The 7,522-nt window shown below is 43.1% G+C and overlaps 1 pseudogene; it reads right to left on the bottom strand.

The window, feature by feature from the left end:
• Nucleotides 1-2,478: 2,478 nt before the first annotated feature.
• Nucleotides 2,479-7,522, bottom strand: part of LOC104873543 — a 7,646-nt pseudogene continuing 2,602 nt past the window's right edge.

A 7,522-nucleotide genomic window follows, 5' to 3' on the forward strand; every position in this document is an offset into this window, starting at 1 on the left:
CTGGGGCCAGCCGCTTCCCACCGCCCTGCGGTGACTTCAAAGCAAAACACTGGAGTAGGTTGGAGGCGCGCCTGGGCCCCCGCGGCCAGTTTCAGAGGGTGTCCCTTATGTTCCTGGACGCAGCGTCTGAGCTCCATAGACCTGGACTTCCCAGACGACGAGAAACACCCCGCGAGGGCTCCTACGTCCCTAGCCGGGACCACGCCGCCGAGCAGTGCCACTTGTGGGTGACCTGCAGCAGAGTCGGAAGTAGGAACCCTGCCTCCTCTTCCGCTAAGGGGTGGCGGCCGGCAGTGACGCGGTGGGTTTTGCCCCATGGATCTAAGTCAAACCCCAGGCAACCCGGCGTAGTTGGTGCCTTGAGGGCCCTGTACACTGTCACGTGCGGACACTTAACAAAGCCTAGAAATCTGTATGACTCTCTATGCACCAGGCACTGTTCTAGGCATTTTACTTGGGCTAAAAATTCTGTGAAGTATATATTGTCGGAATTTCCATTTAAGGTCTGGTGAAACTGAGGCACGGAACTATAACCTAACTTGTCTAATGTCACCCAACGAGTAGATTGAGAAACCGGCCTTCAAATCCACATGGCACTTCTCCTCCTTCTCCGGAGGCATCTTGGCTCTTAACCCCTGCTGTCCTGACTCACCAGAACCTGAATGTCTGCCTTGCTCAGCCCTTTTTATTTTTTATTTTGAAATGAGTTCTTTCCTGCTTGCGCAGCTAGTCTTAACACGGATCCTCCTCTCAGCTTTCCGAGTAGCTGAGATTACAAGTGTGGGGTACCACCCTCGGGTAATTCCGTGTTTTAGGAACACATTGGAACCCACGTGAAAACACAGCTTCTACTGAATGGGGCAAATAACAAACTCACAAATCAGCCGTTTTTCTTTCTTTCTTTTTTCCCTCTGTTTTTCATTTTACCATGTATTGTCACAGCTTTAGTAATAACTCGTTTATTCCTTCATGAAGTCGGATCTAACAATACCTCAACTCATATAAAATTCCATTTTATCTATATTATACACTTAAAGATATCCTGTGTTCTATCCATCTTTAACTTTACTAATTTTAGTTTACTTCTGTCCAGACTCACAGACCTAGATAGTTACATACCCACGTGCCTGCTTACCATTTCTCCACATATTAACACAAAATATTTCATATTTGCAAGTACAATCCTATGCTGCATCCCTAATAAACTTGGAGGGGTACAAGCTCTAATATTTTCTGTCCTAATCTTAGCTGTCATTCCCCCCCCTTCACTCATCAAAACAATGAAGCATAACATTTCTCCTTTTTTTGAAGACAGGGTCTCACTATGTAGTTGAGACTGACCTGGAACTCATTATGTAGCACAGGGTGGTCTCAAACTCACAGCAATCCTCCTGCCTCAGCCTCCCAAGTGCTGGGATTACATGCCCACAATGCCTGTCAGTTCTATTAGCAAATTTACTTGTGCTAACATATAGTGGAGGCCTACCAGTAGAATACCCGTATACTATTATTGGTCAACTAGCATTGATCTTGTAGTTTCTATTAGTTTAATCTTTATACCATTAATAAGTCTATTAAAAATAAACTACTAAAGCCGGGCGTGGTGGTGCACGCCTGTAATCCCAGCACTCGGGAGGCTGAGGCAGGCGGATCTCATAGTGAGTTCCAGGTCAGTCTCAATTATATAGTGAGACCCTGTCTCAAAAAACCAAAAAAATAAAAATAAACTACTAAAACAATGAGTCTTTGTAGTATATATGTTACTGTGGTCTTGTAACCCAAAACTGGGGAATTCATCTCCCTAAGACATCAAAATCAAGCAAGAAGTTCACTGCCACAACCTGCCCCATCTGCACCCAAAACTGTAAGTCTAGTTAAACTATTCCTTCATCGATATTGCATTCATATATTGTACATACAAACCTAATCCATATTATTCTTTGTCTTATGTACTTTGTGCATTCATGCATTGCCCACTGCCAATGTAATAAATATTATACATGTATTATACTACATAATAGATATTATCAACATTAAAATACTATGCTTATAAGTATGTAGAACAAGACAATACACAACCCACTTAACTACAATTCAAAATGATAAAGGGCTGGGGATTTAGCTCAGTGGTTCTGCTGCCTGCCTTGTAAGCACAAAGACCCTGAGTTCAATCCCCAGTACCAAAAAACAAAACAAAACAAAACAAAAAAAACCTACACAAAATGATATGAAGATAAGCCCATGGAATCTATTAATTTTACACAGGACATATGTCTTATTAACTAATCAGCCATCAGAAGGAGGGAAAACATAACTCAAAAGTCCATTGAGCATGTGACTGGGAACATTCAGGAAATGGTAATTGTTAAACCTATTTCCATGTCCATCATCACATAATGCATCATCGAAGGACAAGATATTTTGGAGTTTGAAATTAGAGAAGTCTAGACACCAGTTACATGGTAGGAAAGAAAAAAATCAAACCAATCCTTACTATTTTACAGGATTTACTTAAGCACATAACAACTGTACTATGTACTATATTTCTCCAGAAACATTTTGTGAAATTTAGACTGCACTGTGCCATTGCCAAATCTTTTTCTTCTGATCATCTCCACTGTTTGCAGGTTCTTGAAGACAACATCCTCATCCCATCTTCATTTCACTTTGAAGCTGCCCTGAGGCTGGGGTGAGCCAGTGAGAGCAAGGAGAAAGTTTCTACAGGGCTGGTGATTTAGCTCAGTGTTTCCTCTGCCAGCCTCTCAAGTGCAAGGTCCTGAGTTCAATCCCCGGTATTTAAAAAAAAAAAAAAAAAAAAATGCTGGAGAAGGTTTCTACCTAGATTGATTTTTATTCAAATTCTTTCATCAGCTTTTTGTCCTTGCTTCTTCCTGGCCTGCTCTTTAGCTCTTTCTTTTTTAATTTTTTCCAGTTCTGCAAGAAAAGCTGCGGTATCATGGACATCACTCTCCTCTTCAAAATCTTCATCTTCCTCATCTGTTAGAGGACCATCTGCAAGGAGGTTGCAGTGAGAATCTGGTCTAACTGAGGCCCCTTTCACACTGAACATGTGTTCTCGGGTAGGAAATTTTCTATTTTTTTCTCTTGCAGCAACTCTCTTTTCCAGTTCTCTTAAAGTCATAATTACAAACCTTCTCAGGAGCATCCTGAGTAGTTTGCATTTTATCTTTGTGTGAAAGGGAAGGTCTCTGCTTGAATATTGCTTTGAGAGTGTCTTGTCCCAGGAGTGGAGTGGCCCAGGCCCATGGTATGATAGGAAACATATTATAGCAGAGAGCCTCTTTTTCAGCCAGCCTGCTAGCAGGCAAACCAGTAGCCATGCTGTGACCCATGACATATACAGCCCAAGAAACTGTTCAGAATGATGAATTACCAGTTAATACCATTAGTCCCTATGTGGAAGAGGAGAGACCCCCGGCTGAGGCCTGGTATACTGATGGCTCTAGTCATGATGACAGTCACTTTCCAGCCCTGTACAGAGACACTCTGGCTTGAGGTTGGGATAGACAAGTCAAGCCAGTGGGCAGAGTTGCGGGCAGTATGGTTACTTGTCATGCCTGAGAATGAACCTCTGCATGTATACACAGACAGGTGGGCCATATTCCAAGGGCTGACATTCTGAATACCAGCCTGAGCGGCCCTAGACTGACAGATAAGACATCAACCCCTATGGGACGATGAAGTATGGCGAGATTTATGGGAGCGTGGCCGAACTGTAACACACGTGGTGTACCGCTTGTCAGGATCTAGGCCTCTAACTCTAGAGGGCGAGGCGAGCAATCCTGAACTCAGTAATGTGTAGTTGGTAGGTACTTTTAGAAGCAGGCTACCTGATAACATTGTTATCCCTTCACCTTCTCACAACACCATTACTTTCTTCTCGTCCCTCTTCAGCTCCCAAAGTTTCTCCTCTTTGCAATTCTACTGTATATTCCTGGCCTCCTGACTGGGCCACTCAAGTTGTTTGTGACTCCAAGACAACAGATATCCTGGAGCACATGACACACTAATGCTTCCTTCACACCGTGATCCCCATAGTTACCCCTTCCTTCCCGTTCATCTGACATTTTTGGGGTTCTCTTGGGAAATACTGATTTATCACAACACCTTTCACACCAGAAATCTCACCAGCCAGCAAGCCCTTGCCAACAGCTTGGAAGTGGGAAGACACAGACTAATAGGACCTCTGAGGAATTCTCCGCCTTCATTGATCAAGTAAAGGAAACTTAGGGAGCATAATAAAAAGATCTGAATATTTATGGCATTTTAAGCTCAGTGTGGTGGCCCATGTTTGTAATGCCAGCATTCTGGGTGGTGGAAGCAGAATTATTACAGGTTCAAACCCCATGCAGCTTAATGATTTTCTGAGACCATGTCTCAAAATAAAACATATACATTTTTTTAAAAGGACACCAAGACCCATCCTAAATAGCACCAGCATTTGGGAACCGACAGGGTGCTCAGTGCTTCAGGAGGATCACAAATTGAAGCCCATCTTGGAAATTTAGATACTTGCCGAGAGGCTGACTTCAAGAAAACAAAAGAGGGGCCGGGGATTTAGCTCAGCGGTTTGGTGGCCTACCTTGCTACTGCAAGGACCCGAGTTCAATCCCTGGTACCAAAAAAAAGAAAACAAAAAAAACTTAACACAATAATTGTCATTTTGCAAATGAAGGACAGTAAATGAAACATTCAGTATGGATATTGGGAGGCTTGGTAATTCTTTTGGGGAAGAATATAGATCCATATTCAGGCAGTATATAAATACTAGGAAAACTCAAGATCTGATAATTTTGGAGGGAGAAAAATTTTTCTCCTTCCTGGAGTAATAAACAGTGACAGTTGAAGAGACTGTGCTCTTGTTTTCCCTCAGTAAAGGGCCTTTTCTGTTTATATTAAGAACAATGTCTGATAAACACTTCCGGGAAGACGGTAGAACCCAGAAAAAGGAAGAACAGGAATCTCAATAACTCAGGCTTCTAGTATTTAAGCAATAGAGAACCAGAATATTCCAGAACCAGCTAATAAATGTTTTAGAAGCAGTAGGGACGGGGGATTCCTTAGGTAGGGAAAAGATAGGATAAAGGCCTCATTGGGCTTTATTAGAAATTAGTAAGGCAGTTCTGACCTACAGCCAGACTTCAACAATTAGAGGGGCAAAGGCAGCCAAATTGACAATTAGACAAAGGCAGCTAGACTCAAGCAATTTGATTGACAAAAGGAAAGAACTCAGGACTAGGAAGTTCCCAGATAACTGATTAACATAAGAATCACACACTTTCAAAAAAAAAAAAAAGAATCACACACTTTCTCTTAATCTTTAACCTAAACTACTTGTTCCTTAAAGCTGCCACCCATACTCTTACCCTCCACCTAGGGGAAAAGATCACAGGGCCAGAAAAAACTCAAGGTTAGAATGAAAAACAGACCCGGAAGCCAATCAAATTCCAGGAGCCTACGTGGGACACGAATCTCAATAAAAGGAGCTGCAGACAAGCGATCCTCGTGCAATTCACTTTCGAATTCTCCCTATTTGTCCAGAATAGCTGTCATCTCTCTCTCTTCCTCCTTCCCGGTCTTCAAATCAGTTGTCTAAGGACTGCTTCCTTAGTTCTTTACTGGGGCTGGATTTAGGGATCCCTGGGAGCTGCTTGCTGTCCACCCCTGGACGCTACAGTGTGGCATAGCATGGCATGGTGTGCAACCTTCCCCAGACATCACTAAAGCTAGAGTTTGTTTCTACTAAGACAAATAAACAAACAAACAAAAAACCGGGCTGAGATGTAGTCCGTGACCTTAGCATCCACAAGGCCCTGGATTCCACACCCCTACCCCAGGCACCACTCAAAACAAAAACAAACAAAAAATACTAAAAGGGGTTGAAAAGTTCCAAAGACTCAAAGACACCTCAGTTTAATATAAAAGTGTAGTCTGGTGCTGTCTAGTGATCACAGAACAGGCTATTGCAAGTTTCTGGACATTGCTAAGCACCGCGATTTCCGCCGCCCGCCCCCCACCCCCTTGGTATTGGGAAGCAAACTCAGGACCTTGCGCTTGCCAGACAGGTGCGGCGCCACTGAGTTACATCCCCGGTCTTGTATACCTAAATGTGGATTCCTTCAACTGTGCACATGCTGCATACAAGGCATACATTTCTGGAATGAAAAGCAGCACCACTGTAATTGCCAGGGTAAAAGATGCTACAGAAAGTCCCAGAAGCAAAATGAGCAAACCAATGTAAAATAAACAAATGCATTTATAAAACCTCCTTGGAAACTTCTACCATGTTTTCAGCAACCAGTTCCTCCAATGATCAAACCAAAGACCTGGCATCATGCTGAGTCTCATCTGTGGGAATTAGTTGTTTATTTTATTCTGGGGGTGTAGGGGCTAACAGGGGATTAAACTCGAGTCCTCCTTGCCTTGCGCCGCGAGGCAGTCAGCAGAGCCAATGAGCTAAATCCCTAGCCCTCATCTGCCGGAATTAGAAGGAAAATGTTAAGGTCAAATAAGCCTAAGGGTTGTGGAGTAGCTTGTCTTCTGTTTGGCATAAGATTATTTAGAGGGAGTTTTTGTTTGTTTGTTTGGTGCTAGAGTCTGAACCCAGGGCAAGTGTGCGTGTACAAAAACAAAATACAGAAAAAAATTACATCTATATGATATATATGACATATATGATATATGTGATATATGTGGTATGTGATATGTGTGATATATACATGATGTATGTGATATATGATGTATGTGTGATATGTATGACATATGTGATATATATCATGTGTGTGTGTGTGTGTGTTTGTGCGCGCGCGTGCTTGCGTGCATAGCCAACCTACTCAGCCTGCTTTCACTGCTGGTCTCAGGTCCCTCCTGCCCCAGGTGCCACCCATGGAGAGCCAGTCCACTCCTGCAAGCTTTCCTCACCAAGGTGCCACTGTGGGAGGCCTAGACCTGACACTCCTGTTCTCCCTGACCCAGATGGGATGGATGAAGATGAATGACAAAGAGAAACCAAATCAGCTTAACATGGGGGAAGCCAGGGCGCTCTCTTAATAGGCAGAGGAGCCCCATGTCTGGCTTTTCTTGTTTTTATTCACCCAAACATGGCAATCAAAGTAACACAAGATTCATCTGTTTTCCAATATTCATTGGTAATTGCCCAGGTAAACAACTTAACCTCAGCTGTCTTAACTTTTCCCTAGAACTTGCAATATGCATCACCCAAGTGAAGCCTTTCTCCTTTGTGTTCACAATTAGGCCTCAATCCTCGTCTGGTCTACAACATATACAGCGAACCCTCAAGTCACAACCGGCCTGCTATACCAACAACTTGGGTTAATTAGGTTAATGGAAGATTCATCTGCCCCTTGTTATTGATCACGTGTATCCAGGTAAACATTCAGATCTCAGCTGTATTGATTTACAACCAACTTGCTTATAACCAGCCCTCAGGAACCAAATGAGTTTGTAAATGAGGTCCACGGTGTGTGTGTGTGTATGTGTG

Source organism: Fukomys damarensis, unplaced genomic scaffold (genome assembly GCF_012274545.1).
Source record: "Fukomys damarensis isolate Sample0158 unplaced genomic scaffold, DMR_v1.0_HiC HiC_scaffold_35, whole genome shotgun sequence".
Taxonomy (NCBI): Eukaryota; Metazoa; Chordata; class Mammalia; order Rodentia; family Bathyergidae; genus Fukomys; species Fukomys damarensis.